The sequence below is a fragment of the Talpa occidentalis genome, unplaced genomic scaffold (genome assembly GCF_014898055.3).
Source record: "Talpa occidentalis isolate TD23 unplaced genomic scaffold, MPIMG_talOcc4v2.1 talOcc4.15, whole genome shotgun sequence".
Classification (NCBI taxonomy): Eukaryota; Metazoa; Chordata; class Mammalia; order Eulipotyphla; family Talpidae; genus Talpa; species Talpa occidentalis.
In genome coordinates this window covers 1,034,120-1,047,860 of record NW_023601543.1, presented here as the reverse complement: position 1 = coordinate 1,047,860, position 13,741 = coordinate 1,034,120, and positions in this window count along the sequence as shown.

The following is a 13,741-nucleotide window of genomic DNA, read 5'->3' as shown; positions in this document are numbered from 1 at the left end:
CACGCTGCCCGGGAGAAGGCGAGGCCCTCTCCTCCGCCACAGGAAGCTCCGAAATTAAGGAGCAGGGGGAAGCGCCCACACCTGCCCTCTGGGAGGCTCCCGACCTGCTGTGCCCAGCCACCCGGTTCAGCTGCCCCCGGGGACTAGAGCAGCCTGGTCTGCTGCAGTCCAGGAGCCTAGGCCCTTGCACTGGAGAAGGACAAGTGTCCAGGGAAAAAATGAGGCCGTGGGCGCACCCTGGAGCCCAGCCCGAGTCTTGCAGCAGGAAGGGGTGGGAGCCGCGGGGAAGTGGGGTGCATGTGGGCAGATTATTGGTGGGAGGGCCACACCTGAGGGGAATGGTAAGTATAGAAAGATGACCCATGATGTAAGAAAATAAAAACTAGCTTTGTTCAAAGGGCCATGAACGGGCAGCACTGCCCCTAGCAAGCTCCACAGGGCTGTACAAATGGGGAGACTGTGACAAGCAAAGAGGGCGTCGTGAGGCTGGGCGCACCTTTGCCCCCTGTCGACCGGATGGGCGGGGCCTGTGAGCTGATTCCTCACCAGTGCTGACCAGGGTGCATTTCTGGGGACTCTGCGCTTGCCGCTGGGCGAGGTGTTAAGTCTCGCTTTGGGGACGTGGGCCTAGCAGAGTGACGCCATCTGAAGCCTGTTGTCTTCTGTTTAACACCAGCGACATGTTTGCCAGTGCATGCAATTTGTAACATGTGCCAATACCCACTCCTGTGAGTAGGGTGACCCGAAGCTTATGGAGCAAGTGTGACAGGATATTTCCTCTCTCCACGCACATAATTGCCTGCTGAGCTGTTTTTGGGCAGCGCAGCCCAGGTCCCCGGAAGAGCTGGCCCCTCTGGGAGGGCCTTCACGTGGCAAAAATCTCCCTTGAAGCCGTGTTTGCTTACTGATGCACCCCAGTGGCCAGAGGGCGCTGTCCTCTGGAACAAAGTGAGGGCGGTGCTTGAGGCCATCTGTGCATGGCAGTGCTGACCTTGGGCAGAGAGTGTCTCAGAGTTTGAGGTAAACGTGTGAACACATACCCGAGGCGCACCCAGGGACCCCGAACCATTAAGGAGTGCACACTCTGAAGGAGTCTGGCCGTCCACATGCACAAAGGCAAAGGAAGCAGACGCTCGTTGTGAGAGATCCTTGACGGGATTGGTGTGCAGAGAGGAAAATGCCGGGGTATCATTTAATAAAATCAAAACTTGGTCTCTGCACTTAGCTCAGCTGAACAGTGCTGGAGGGCCTCCCTGGTGGCGCAGGGGTGAGTCTCAGCACTCTGAAGCTGTCTGCAGCCTCTGCAGCGAGTTCCATCCCTGGCCAGGGAGCTACCCACATGGCGCAGCAGACCTCTCCTGTCTCCCCGCTGCTCCCCTCAGCAGTGTGTTACAGTCAGTCTGCCTGTTCTGCTCCCCGCTCTGTCTCTGGTGAGTCCTCTCACCCCCCACACCTCTGGTCTACTTCCTGGTTCTTCCCCACCACAGAAAGAGCAAGGGCCGCCTGGTCCGTGTTACACAGTCACCGGCCACTCGGCTCTGTCTCTAGAGCCCAGTAGCCCCAGCCCGGGGAGCCATAGTCTAAAGCAAGTGCAGGTGAACGGGGACGCAGAACGTGGCACCCCCCCACACTGAGATATAGCTTTAACAAAATGACTTTTTTCAGTACGTTTCCAATGTCCTGTGTTCCCCCAAACAAGGGTATGATTGAAACTTGCATAGTCTGAGCAGCGGCTCCTGAAGGCTGGAGACTGCAAGACGCCAGGTCACACACGCACACACGCCGTGACTGGATAACAGGTCATGCCCTTCCGACAGCAGATCTGCGGAAGCCACTGTCCCATGTGCCCGGCCAGCGCCAGCCTGCGGGTGGGCAGCAAAGCCTTGCCCCGTGCTGCGTGTTTCCATTTTTCCTCTCTCTCACAGGGTGGGTTTGGTCAGGAAAGCCCCGAAATCCTTTTGCCCTTTTGCCAGTTCATTTGCCAGTTTCCTTTGGTGGCCTGTTTAAAAAAATGAACAAATGCTTATTACTGTACTGAACATGGAGCTTCGCCGCGTTTCATCCGTGGCTTTAGCCTCCGCGAGCGCTCCCAATGACATGCCAGTGCTCTAACCCTGTCCAGTTCCGAGATCAATGCCAACGTGTACGGAGGGAGCTCCCCACACATTCAACCAGCGATGACCGAATGCCGGTCGGGTGGCCTACAGTTCAGCTCCGTGCCAGGCTGCCAGGCTAAGGGCTCAGCCACACCGGTGACCGCGTGCAGATCCCGATTGTCACCGGGGCTCTAGTCCAACCCGCGGCACACCAGGAGTGCCAACCACGCCCCTTCCTGGGGTTGGATCGACTTGCTAGATCCAAGCAGCTCACAGAGCTCAAGGGAAACGTTTTACTTAGTAGATCACCCAATTATCACAAAGGATAACGGCCACAAGGAGAGATACAGAGCCAGACCCTGAAACACGGGAGCACTCTGGCTCCCCGGCCAGAACCCTTTCCAAGCCCCTTCTGGGGGCTTTGCAGCACTTCACCAAGAGGCAGGGCCGATGGACTCGCCTCAATGGTGACCAATTCAACCTCTCGTCCTTCCCTCCCCGGAAGTCAGGGGGTGGGGCTGGCAGTGCCCGCTGTCCAGCCCAGGTCGGTTCCCTGGCAACCAGCGCATCTCTAGGTGCTTCCAAAGGTCACCTCATTAACATCGACCCAGCTGTGGTGGAAAGGAGCTTGTTCTGAACAACAGGACCCCCATTTCACCCCTCACGGCTGGGAAGGGCTTTGAGGAACAGAGGGCCAGAGTCAAGCATTGTAACAGAAGATGCTCCCGTCACTCTTTCCCCCAGGAAATTCCAAACGTGAGGGGAGCTGTGAGCCAGGAATGGTGCAGAGAAACCAAATATACATGGGGACGTCATCATCCTAGTGTCCAGAGAGATGTCTTCCCTAGAAATCACAATACAGCAGCCTCCCCAAGTCAGCTGCCTTTGTCCCGAGATATTTTAGTTCTACAGAATTCAAAAATTTGAAAATTTTTTTCAAATTCACCCTGTGGTATGACAGACTCCAAACATAGATTCATTAGGAGCCTTCCTGGTGGCGCAAGGAGTTAAGACACAACCTATGAAGCTGTCCGCAGCCACTGCAGCCCGAGTTTGATTCCCCGGCCAGGGAGCTACCCACAGGGCGCAGCAGACCTCCCCTGTCTCCCCGCTGCTCCCCTCAGCAGTGGATTTCAGTAGATCCGCCTGTTCCGTTCCCCACTCTGTCTCTGGTGAATCCTCTCACCCCCCGCATCTCTGGCCTGTACCCCAGCTCTTACATGCATAAATAAATAAATCTTTAAAAAACAAAAAACACACAGATTCATTACAGGCATAAACATGACATGTGATGTGCATGTAAGCACATACACATGTATGCGTGCATATGTGAACTCAGGCCTGAACCCCCTCCTGTTAACCCAGTCTAACTGCTTTCTGTGTCCCAGCCTGGCAGGTTAAATTGGGTGAGGACATATGTTCTTCGTAAGCCCCGACTGAGAGTTGTAGCTGCAGCTCTGCCATTAGTTCATGAGCTCGCTCGGGCCGGACCTCAGCTTGACACTGCCTGGTTTTCGGATCAGTCTCCGCAGCCCAGGGAGCCTTCACTGGACCATGTTCATCTGAAGCACAGGAACCAGGAGTGCCCATCATGAACAGGAACACCAGCTACCTTGGCTGGAGCCCCGAAGGATGGAGGAGAGACTAGAAGCCAATTTTAGTTGCTCAAAAGCCTCCTGGTGCCAGGAACGAAACTGGGACCTGGAGGTTGTGCTCCATCGAGTTCTGGTCCGCTCCGCAGAGGCTGGAGGGAAGGCACCGCGCGAGGCCAGCCCAGCCCTGGCTGGCTCATGGCGTGCTGTGTGTGTGGTAAAAGTGGACTGTTCAACCTGAAAATGGGCTGAGCCCTGTCACGCATAGCCTGCAACTGGCAACAGACCCCCAGGTATTTGACTTCAGTTTAGCAATTTGTCTACCGAGGCTCATGCCTCCATCCAGGCAGCAATAACAAGACAGTCAAAGGATGAGTTTGGTGCCCGAGGCCCCCGCAAAATTGTGGTCACAACTGCTGAAGTTTCCTGGGAATGACTAGAAAATAATAGGAGAGCACGGACCCCTTGAGCTGTCCTTTGCCATCAGTATTGGACTTTTCACAGAAGCAAAAGCAAGTGAGAATTTATACCCATCTGCTAAAAGAACAGAAGAGAGAAAATCCAGAACACAGATCAGTCACAGAGAAAGACTGCACACAAAGGCATGGAGCTCAGACTAGTTGAGAGCACTAAGGAAACACATTTGCTTTCTGGAGGGCTTCCACAGACAGTGCTCAGTCTTCTCCATCAAGTCTACGTTCTGTTCTGGGTCACATGTCTGTGTCCCTGCCAAATACATGTTAGAAGCCCTTACCCCATGGGATGGCATTTGGACGTGGGACACTGGGAAGGAGTGACATTTACGTGAGGTCACAGGGTGGGCCCCACACCACGAGATCAGTGTCCCCATGAGAAGAGGCAACGAGAGATGGAGGTGTTTCCAATGCGTCGGCCGCAGGGGGACTTGGGAGAAGGCGCTGGTGACAGGAAGCAGGCAGTCTGCAGGAACCCTGGGCTGCGCCCCCCCCCCTGGACTCTGTCTCCTTGTTCAGGCCTGAAGTTGAAGGTTGACTCCTCAGATGTGCAGCTGTGCCCACTACCTACAACGCCCCACCCACCCATAAAAATGTGACTTCCTGGCCTCCCTGGTGGCCTAGTTCGATCCCCAGCCAGGGAGCTGACCCACATGGCGCAGCAGACCTCTCCTGACTTGCCCGCTGCTCCCCTCAGCAGTGGATCTCAGTGGATCCACCTGTTCTGCTTCCCACTCTGTTTTTGGTGAATTCTCTCACCCGCCCCCCACCTCTGGCCTGTGCCCCAGTTCTTGTATACATAAATAAATTTTCTTTTTAAATAAAGATTTATTTATTTATGCATGCAAGAGCTGGGGTACAGGTCAGAGATGCGGGGGGTGGGGGTGAAAGGATTCACCAGAGACAGAGTGGGGAGCAGAACAGACAGACTGACTGAAATCCACTGTTGAGGGGAGCAGCGGGGAGACAGGAGAGGTCTGCTGCGCCCTGTGGGTTGCTCCCTGGCCAGGGATCGAACTCGGGCTGCAGTGGCTGCTAATACCTTCATAGGTTGCGTCTTAATCCCTTGAGCCACCAGGGAGGCCCCTACATAAATTTTTTTTAAAAAGGAAATGTGACTCCACACGAGGCTCAGCGGACATGCCACACGTAGCTGACCTGTTACATAGAAAACGAACGAGATAAATATATATCATAGTGCATGTGATATTTCCAATGCGACATATATACAGTAATATAAACTATTCCCCACTGATACATGTCCTTCCTACTACAGTCTCAGGGCTGCAGTTTTACCCTGGCCTTGCTCCTACCGCCATTGTGCTCTCGACCAGTCTGGTTTTCTGTGGTTTTGTCTATAAGACAAGATAAACAGAGCAAGCACAAAGGGAAGGACAAGGAACTTGCGTTACCAAGCCAGATGATGCTATTATATATACAAATAATATAAAATGTAAAATATCTTCACTAATGTATATCCTATTATATACTATGCCTTAATATAAATAATACAAAACATTTGATATCTTATGCACGCCTGCCATGTTCTGGCTCTCTGGAGACCCCTGACTGACATCTGGGACACTCACAAGCTGCTTCTGCTGCTCCCGCCTGTGCCTCCGCCCCCCAGAAGGACCCGTCCCACTCCCCCCAAAGCACACCCGGAAAAAGAGCCCCCCCCAAGTTACCATTACCCTGAGGGAGTGCAGCTAGAACTCGCCAGAAGCCGGCCTGGAGGAGTGCATGTAGGTGGGGGGCTGGCGTGGAGGAGGGGCGTGTGTAGGTGGGGGCTCCCCATGACCCACTGAAGAGGGTGGGCTGGGGAGACTCAGGAGCACCTGCCCTCTGCCCCGTGATTCAACGCACGGGTCCGAGGGAGCCGGGAAAGGTCAGTGTGGCAGGCCCTGACCGACCTCTACCCTCGAGTCGGGGGACCCTAGGCAGGGCCCTCTTTCCCTGGCCACAGAATGGAGCCCCCCTCAGCCATGGGAGTCACGCCGGGTGGACCGGGCACTGCACTGTGATGTACCGGCCACCCCAGGACCGCCACTGGCCCGGAGGGGCGGCTCTGGCCAACCCAACAGCCGCAAGGCGTGGCCCACCACCAGCCTGCAGACGGCAGATGCCAGAGGCGGGAGCTCAGGAGCCCAGGATCGGACACCCCCAGCTCGCCTCAGGCATCCAAGGGCCCACGGGTGGCACAAGGCAATCGGGTGTCTTTGCGAGCCCTCCCAATGAGCGGGCGGCAAAGGAAGGAAGGGAAGGGGCGGGTGTCTGACAAGAGGGGGAGGTGCATCTGGTGGAGCTGGGGGTCCCACCAGCAGGTGACTGGGTGACTGGGTCTGTGTCCCCAGCAGACAAGCCCAGGTAGGGTCACGTGGTGGTGGTCTCAGTATTCCAAGGAGCAGCATGGGAGAAATTCCCAATGCCCAAGGGCTTTTTGAAGTTCACACTTGCTAATGTCAAAGCAGACCACTTGGCCAGCTCAGCTCCTCAGGGAAGGGGATGGATTCTGCCGCCCGCCCGGGGAGAAGCTGCAGTCACCTTGCGAAAGACCATCACACAGGACTAGGAAGAATTCGTGGCCGTTTTTTAAATGATCTACCTCAGATATTTTCATTGGATACTGTAAGGTCGGTGCAGGGGGCCTGGTGAGGGCCCCAGGCCGCGGGCTCAAGGAGGGGCCTTGAAACCGCAGAGGGAATTCCACCCTTGCCTCAGCTCCCGGAACCGGAGGCTTCCACCCGAGGCAAATGGGACCTGATAGCGATGAACCAGAAACCACCAAAAAAAAAACTTCGGTTCCGCAGACCCAGTTTCCCTAACCTTTCCTCACCCTATAAAAGGACATCTTCCCCCAACAAGAGGCGACTTCTCCTGGCTGGGGGGTCAGCGAATCTTGCCAGGGAGCGCAATGAAGTTCCTGCCTGTGAGAAACTTAGCCTGGCTCTCCTTTTCTTTACCGCGCCAATCCTCTCAGACACAATATCCAAGGTTGGCAGTTATTTTGTCAGCACGTTGAATATATCGTTGCCTTGCTTTCTGGTTACGTATTACTTTTCTAATTTATTTTTATGACTTTGTCTTTGCTCAGTATGATCTGGTTATTTTTTAATGGAATGTTCAGCATTGTAGAAAACTGTATAAATAATTTTTTTTTTATTATTCTTTTTAAAGATTCATTCATTCCTGCCCACAAGAGCTGGGGTACAGGCCAAAGGTGCGGGGGGTGAGAGGATTCACCAGAGACAGGGCTGGGAACAGAACAGGAGGAATGACTGAAACACACTGCTGAGGGGAGCAGCGGACGAGTGGGGAGCTCCCTGGCCAGGTATCGAACTCGTGCTGCAGTGGCTGCGGATAGCTTCATAGGCTGCGCCTCCACCCCTTGTGCCACCAGGGAGGCCCTGTATAAATAATTTAAAACTATGGATGATGTTCTCTTCCTCTAGAGGAGATGTATTTGCTTTTACAGGGACACAGAGATCCTAGATCCTAGATCACCTCAATCCAATTTCCAGGAATTTAAATGGTTTAAATCTTAGCCACAGTCCCTTATGGGACAGCGCTACAGATTTTTAGAGGGCTGTTCTGTGTCTGATGGACCCTTTCTGTACGTCTTTGGGTTGCAGCCCAAAACATGATGTGGCCCCTCTTCGTGGGCCCTGAACTCCCAGTGCACAGATCTGTCAAAAAACGGTGCTCATCAGACGCTAATGCTAATAGAGGGCCTCAGGGGACAAGCTGCCTTAAATGCGGATGTCACCTGTTTCTTCACTGTCCCATATCTTGGCCTCTTAATTCCTCAGGACTTTTTATCAGTTGGATATTATCAAGCAAGTGAAACTTTTTTCATAGTTTGTTGAGCTTGTTTAGTGGAAGTTCTTCCTTGCATTACTGATTCTGTCATTCCCGGACACAGACAGCTTCCAGCACTCTGCTGTTGGGCTCTTTCTATGGCTGGGTTCGCCTCCGATGCTGCTGGCAGACAGTGCACGATGCTCCCTCCACCAGGTCCACTGCCACCAGATTGCCCGTGTCTCCCTGACTCAGTAAGTCATACCACAATGAGCCTTGTCACGCATGCCTCTGTGCACCTGTGCACAGGCTCCTCTGTGATGCACGGGACAGAGCAGAGCTACTGGGTCTGGGAGTGGGTGTGTACTTAACTAGATGCCTGCGCTCTTCTCTGCAATGGCGGGGCGGTCTCCAACACGCCCAGCCCTCCAGGGCTCCCAGACACCTGACAGCCTTTGGTATCAGGGACTTTCTAGGTGTGTGTGCAGGGGTGTGGTTCCTTAATGGGTGTAAAGTGATACCTCCTTGCTTTAATTTTCATTTCTCTAACAATAGGTTTGAGCATTTTTTTTTTTTTTTAGTATATTGGGTTTTTCTTCTATAAAATTTCTACTCATCTGCTTTGCCCATTTTTCTTTTTCCCCCAGTTTTATTGAGATATAGTTGAAAGTACACTACAAATCATGGACCAGCAGGGAAAACAGAAATGGCACCGAGTCTTTGAAGAAAGAAGATAGTGTGTGGAGGACTGACTGCCACGCAGTGTAGGGCCGGGCGCAGGGAGACCAAAGGAAGAGGTTGGGCCATGGCGCCCTGGCGCCCAGGACAGGAGCCTGCTGGCTGGAGTCAGAGCAGAGAGGGCCGGGTAGTGCAGCACATCATGACCCGCCCACTTAGTTCGGGGACAGACACCAGAGTTCTGATGTCTGTGGGGCCCCCCTCCTGGCTCCGACCACGCTGGAATTAGCAGGAGGCGGAAACCAGCCGTGCTGCCAGGCTGAGGCCTCCCTCTTCCTCTAGCACCCCTGTTGGTGGCCCCTGGCAGCCGCAGAGATCCAGAGCCAGCGTGACCAGCTGACTGTGCCATACACCCCCTGTCCTGCCCCTTCTTTTTCTGGGCGCCAGCACAGACTTTTCCACATCAGCAGGGGTTGACACCTTTGTTTCTGCCTGACAAAACGCCCGTGTTCTCCCCGAAGAGCAGAAACTAAGCCCCAGCAGCCTTTGCCGCCATCTCCAGATGGAATTAATTCCGCCCCTAGGCTAGCCAGAGCCCCGCTTGACTACTCTGTGACCCAGACACTAAATTGTAGTCCCCCAGCAGAACAACTGCTACATAAATAAGGGGAAGGAGAGAAAGCAGAAAAGAAATTACAGCTACATGTACGTATATCTGCTGATATGAGTAAAGAAGAAATTACAGATAGTTGTACGTTCATTTCTGTGACTGATCAATCAGGCAAAGAACATGAACAGACATTTCTCCAAGGAAGACACCGACATGGCCAACAGGCACGCGAGGACACTCAGCAGCACTCACGAGGGCCGCGGAGGCACAAGCACGGCGAGCCGGCACCTCATGCCGGTCGTGATGAATCTCATGCAAGAGACAAGAAGAAGCAAGGGATGATGAGGATGCGGAGGAAAAGGAGTCCTTGTGGGATTATAAAATGGTGCAGCCACTATGGAAAACACTATGGAGGCTGCTCAAGAGACTAGAAATAGAATTGCCATAGGACCCAGCAATCCCACTCCTGGGCATGAATGGGGAGGCACAGACACCTCCGTGTGGAGAGATGCCTGCATGGCTGTGTTCGTTGCAGTGTTGTTCACAAGGCACGGAAGCGCTTAAGAGCCTGTTAACAGATACACGAATGAAGGTGAACACACGCGCGTGCACAGACACACACACACACACACACACAGGAACATTATTCAGCAGTTAATAAAGGAAAGCACGCCCTCTCCAACAGCATGGAGGGGCCAGAGCGCATGATATTAAGTGAATGAGGGAACGAAGCAGCACAGAGAAAGACATGATTCACCCACAAGCGCAGTCTACAAAGGCTGAGCTGACAGAATAGAGAGAAGTGGAGTCACCAGGGCCCAGGAGTGCAGACAAGGGAGCTTTTGGCCTGCAGCGGGCCAACCAAGCACAGGGAAGGGAAGGCAGGGGGCCAGGAGGCTCGGATGTCTCCTGCCCCCACCCTATTCTTACTCTTTCCCTGGGTTCTGTGGCGTTCTCTCTCTCATATCACCTCGTGGCCTCACCTCTTCGTAGTCACTTGTCCCCCGTAGCCCTCTGAGTGACGCTGTCCTTGTGTCCCCGGCCTCTGGCTCAGGTGTGTGTACTTACACACGTCCCACACTATGCTCCAGGTGTGCACCATCAGGCAGGCCCGCGTGCCCCACGCCCACGCTCCCAGGTGCCTTCTGCACCTGTTCCAGGGCAGGGAGAGGGGCAGCCCAGACCCCACAAACCTGCCTGCTCTACATAGGTTCTGCCATTCGCCGCATCAACACAAAACACAGGAGACTTTAATGGGAAGGAACTTTAATACAATTAGGAAACAACACAGGAAAGGCAAAGAACCTAGTTTCTAAATCAAGCGCCCAAAGTGATCCGTCCCCTCGTGGGCAAAAGTCCACCCAAATGGGACTGGCCCAGAGCAAGGCCCCAAAGCCTGGCACAGTCCAAAGCACCTTTTGGTGGGGACCCACAGAAAAGGGTCAGAAACAACCAGACAAGTCTGGAGGGAAAAGAGCAAAATCAAAACCAAGACAAAAACCGCCATTGTCACCCCCCACGGGTCTCTCACCCGCATCTGTGTCACCCGGTCCACGACCAGAAGGCAAGCGCAGTTGCTTCACGTGTCTCTCGGCTCCATGCGCCTCCTCCAGGTCTCCTTCTGGCTCCATCCTGCCTCCTTCCTTCCTTCCTTCCTTCCTCAGTCTCCTCTGCAGCTTCTTCTCTCTGCTCTGCTCCATCCTCCCTTGGGTGGGGCAGGAAACCTGGAACCACCCCCTTTCCTGGGGGCCCCCGTGTTACACGTCGACATGATCAAGGCCGCAGGTGAGGGCCACAGAGGCCAGCGGTGCAAAAAGCCTGATTCATTCATTCACCCTACATTGTCACAGGGTTAGACTCGAGGCTGAAGATGAGTGGCCCCTGGGGATTCCTGTCCAGCGTGTAGACTATAGTTGACGATACCGTGTTGTATATTTAACAGCTATGATGAGAGTGGATTTTATTTTATTTTTTAAAGATTTATTTATTTTTATACAAGAGCTGGGGTACAGGCCAGAGGTGCAGGAGGGTGAGAGGATTCACCAGAGACAGAGCGGGGAACAGAACAGGCAGACGAACCAAAGTACATCGCTGAGGGGAGCAGTGGGCGAGACAGGAGAGGGCTGCCGCACCAAGTGGGTTGCTCCCTGACCGGCTGGGATTGAAACTGCGCTGCAGACAGCTTCACAGCACTGCACTCAATCCGCTGTACCACCGGGGAGGCCCAGAGAGTGAATTTGAAATGCTGTCAACGTAACAACAAAATGGTAATCCTATGAGGTGAAGGACATGTTAACTAACCGATGTAAACATCTCACGACATAACATTCACACACCGAGTCACCACATTGTACACCTGAAACTTACACGACGCCAGCCGTCCATCACATCTCAATGAGGCAGAGAAGGGCTGCCACTTGGGAAGCTGCCCTTTGCCACTGTCCTTCAGGGTCCCCCTGCACGTCGCCATGATGCCGCCGCAGCTGGTGAGCACAGGTCGTGCAGAGTTGTCTGTAAACCGGGCTGGAGTGACTTCCTCCTCTGTCCGGACTTCCTTCTTCACTGCCTCGCCATCCACGAGCGATGACATCGTCCTGACCGAATCTGATGAGCAAGAAGCAGAAAGTCCTACAGATGCTTTCCTAAGACATATGCAAACCAGAAGGGGGGACATACACCCCTTGAAAACACAGTGTTAACCTCAGTGAAGTTTCTAGAAGTTCAGGGCAGTAAAGCATGTAAAGTCGCTCACTCCTGCACTATGGCCAGAGGAGGAAAGACGAGGTGACCCTTAGGGCAGAATGTGAAGGACTTTCTCTCGGCCGGCCAGGTGAACAAACTGCTTCCAGGAGACTTTGCAAATCGTGGAGAGTCAAATATTTGTCAGCTCATGCCCGGGGCCAGGGGCTGAGCCGCGTGGCTTCGCCTGACACCACACACGGCTGTGGCCTGATGAGCTACACTGACCCGGTCTCTCTCCGAGACCCGTGCGCCTCGGCACAGGTTCAGGCATGTGGCGGGAATCTGATCATTTTAACTTCCAGTCAGGATGAACGGCACCCCGCCAGGGCCATGGAGGTGTGCCCTGCCCGCCTTTTCGTCCAGTGTGACCCTGGGGGACGCTCTTGGCTTCTGGAAATCAGGGGGGCTTCGCCAAATGAAAGGGGTGACAGCAGGTCGTTTTGAACAGCCGTGCTGCCTCTGTTCCTTCTGTTACATGCCCCAAGCTGTTTGAGGCCACAGGCTGCAGAGCCTACATTCCATGCTGCTGTTGTCTAAGTGTATATACATAGCTGTTTCCCCACGCTCTGTGCGTTTGAATATATTGCCCTATTTAATGACCTTTTTCATTATTAGCAATAAAAAAAAAATCTCAAGGATGTATTATTCATTTCTTCTTATTCTTCTTTTCCGGCTTGCTTTTCAAAATTTCTCCAAGATTTTTTTTTTTTTTTTTTTTTGTGGGACCCTCGCCCGTGGCCGGGGATCAAACTGGCGCTGCAGAGGTTGCGGGCAGCCTTGCAACCCAGCGCTCAACCGCTGCACCACCAGGAGAGGCCCTCTTTTTTTCTTTTAAGATTTATTTTATTTATTTATGCATTCAAGAAGAGGGGTGCAGGCCAGAGGTGCGGGGGTGAGATGATTTACCAGAGACAGAGTGAGGAGCAGAACAGGGGGAGCCACTGAAATCCACTGCTGAGGGGAGCAGCGGGGAGGCAGGAGAGGTCTGCTGCGCCATGTGGGTAGCTCCCTGGTCGGGGATGGAACTCGTGCTGCAGTGGCTGCCGATAGCTTCACAGTGCTGAGACTTAACCCCTTGTGCCACCAGGGAGGCCCCCACGCCCCATTTTCTCCAAGATCTTTTCTGGAGTTGGGGAAACCAAAAGTCTCTTTCACAGATTTCCTGCCCTGGAGCAAAGCCCATCCCTCTTGCTGAATCTCAAGGGCTTGGACAGAAAGTGACTGAGTTCCCCTGCCACAGCCGCGCTGAGGCTCAGCTGTCCGATCTGCTCCCCTTCCTTGCTCTGGCTCTTACTTCTTCTAGAATAGCCCTCAAAAGTCTCTCATATGTAGCTGTGGGTCTGACTGTGCTGAAGGTCATCGCTACGCGTGACTGTGCGGGTGCCCGGATCCCAGGGCAGGCTGCATCCCAGGCTCACCGCATTTCTCGCGGCAGGGCCAGTGCAGTGGGTGCACAGTGGGACCCGGAAACTTAATGGTGGTTTCCAGCCAACGATGCAGACCAACCTACGCATCTCCAAAGTCTCTTTCAGAACATGATTCTTGACTTCCTGACCCCGCTGGTCTTCCCACATTTAGTCAGGAAGCAAAAAGGAGGCCAGTCCCCCCCGCACCCCCACACATACCTTTTCAGGGAGCAGGCCCAGCAGGCCCCAGCTCAGTCTCCAGAGCAAACTCTAGAGGCCCCGAAAGCCCCACAGTGGTGTGCTTTATTTCCTGCCGGCACCTGCAACACGGCGTTTGCATGGCACC